The sequence below is a fragment of the Pinus tabuliformis genome, chromosome X (genome assembly GCF_031772625.1).
Source record: "Pinus tabuliformis cultivar Carrire ecotype Pingquan chromosome X, CPIR1, whole genome shotgun sequence".
NCBI classification, from domain to species: domain Eukaryota; kingdom Viridiplantae; phylum Streptophyta; class Pinopsida; order Pinales; family Pinaceae; genus Pinus; species Pinus tabuliformis.
The window spans coordinates 470,389,463-470,391,263 of record NC_142308.1 but is presented as its reverse complement, the minus strand read 5'-3'; the positions used below and the strand labels follow the sequence as shown (position 1 = coordinate 470,391,263).

At 31.4% G+C, this 1,801-nt stretch overlaps 1 non-coding gene across 1 annotated transcript; it reads right to left on the bottom strand.

Moving 5' to 3' along the window:
- Window positions 1-1,424: 1,424 nt before the first annotated feature.
- TRNAS-AGA (transfer RNA serine (anticodon AGA)) lies at window positions 1,425-1,506 on the bottom strand. The gene has a single exon. It is a non-coding gene; the product is annotated as a tRNA-Ser (tRNA).
- Between the last annotated feature and the right edge of the window lie 295 nt (window positions 1,507-1,801).

Here is a 1,801-nt window from a genome sequence, read left to right as displayed (position 1 = left end):
AAACACTATGAAATGCCATCACTAGAATGACTATAGAGAGGGAGGACAAGTGCTCCCTTTGGCTCTATACCACATGGTACCTTTAGGAAGCTCCTTCTCTTACTCAAAAAGCCAATGCTTCCCTTCCTTGTTGCACCATTACCAACCACATGGCTAACTAGGTGCCCCAAACTTAATAAGAATGATTATTTGTAAAACAAGGAACAACCATTAAACCACGATCTCGTCCAAATGAATCAAATAAAAAATGGCTACAAACCCACCCTCATTTTCATTTTTACTTTGCTAAAGAAAATATAGGGATTCATACATGGCTTTGGAAAGTGAATCCTTGTATTGTTTTGGCAAATAATGTATTAATTGGCATGGATAGGTACATAAGCAATGATATTGATTTTGATTAAAATGAAATAATAGAATAACCTTTCTTATCTGGCCAAGTATAAACTATTTAGCCTTAGCTTTTGACTTTTAATTGAGAGACATATTATTTGACTTTTCATTGAGAGACACATATTATTTGACTTTGACTTTAAATGTGATAACAAAGGCATATGATACTAGAGGTTCAAGAATTGACTCATTGCTATTTAAATATGGAAATTAGAAACTTTTAATTGAGAGACATATTATTGACTTTTAATTGAGAGACACAGATTATTTGACTTTGACTTTAAATATGGTAACAAAGGCATATGGTACAAGAGGTTCAAGAATTGACTCATTGCTATTTAAATATGGAAATTAGAATACTATGTGCAGATTTGGGTGTGTTGGTATGAGTCATCCACGATTTCCATTTCCAAGAGATGCAACATGTGAGTTATTTTGCAAATGATTTAATAAGCATTGACCTGGGCCACTCAAGTTTGGAATTTGATGTTCTCTATAAAAAATTTTCATTTGAAAATGTATTTGGGTGTGATTATTAAATTATAATTTTACTTGTAAGTATAGATTTCGGATTTAATTTTATTAATGAAGTGAATCTGTTGAAGTGTGGATGATTAATTTAATATTGATGGTATTATTAACAAAATTAAAATTAAAATTTTAAAAATAATATTATTTATAAATTGTTATAAGATGTAAAATAATTCTCCGAAAAAGATGTAAAATAAAAACCAAAAATCAAAAACACATTTTTCTATTAAAAAACAAATAATTAACTATTTTTTATTTAGAAAGTGGATGGATTTTAAAATTTCAAACTTGATAATCACATAATTAGACTATAGGTATCTGCTGCAATGTTATTGACAGTAATTAATTAAGATTTAACATAAAGAAATAAATACATCTTTATAATTATGTATAAATCCCGGAAGTGTCATAGAACAAGTATAGGTGTATAAACCTTCAAAAGGTAATATTACCTGGTAGTATAGGTGTATAAATCCTCGAAAGATCACATTATTCAAAGTCGTGGACGGCAGGATTCGAACCTGCGCGGGCAAAGCCCACATGATTTCTAGTCATGCCCGATAACCACTCCGGCACGTCCACATGAATGGTGTGATTGTTAAATTTATTTTATTCAATGAGATCATGGGGAAGTCTTTCTAACTTCAAACGCAAAGAGGTAGCCAGATAACGAATTTAACGTAAAGGACTGAATCGCTTTTAGCTATGAATGAAGTGCCACGAAATTCGATCAAGTGGTATTGTCTCGGCATGGGTTAAGTTACCCAGTTTGCTCCTTGAATTCGTGGGTTTGGGTTTAAGGGTGTATATTCTATGTGTGTTATATGTGATAGGGTTGGTTACTTAGTTGTGTGTTGGAATTTTACATAGGGTTTAT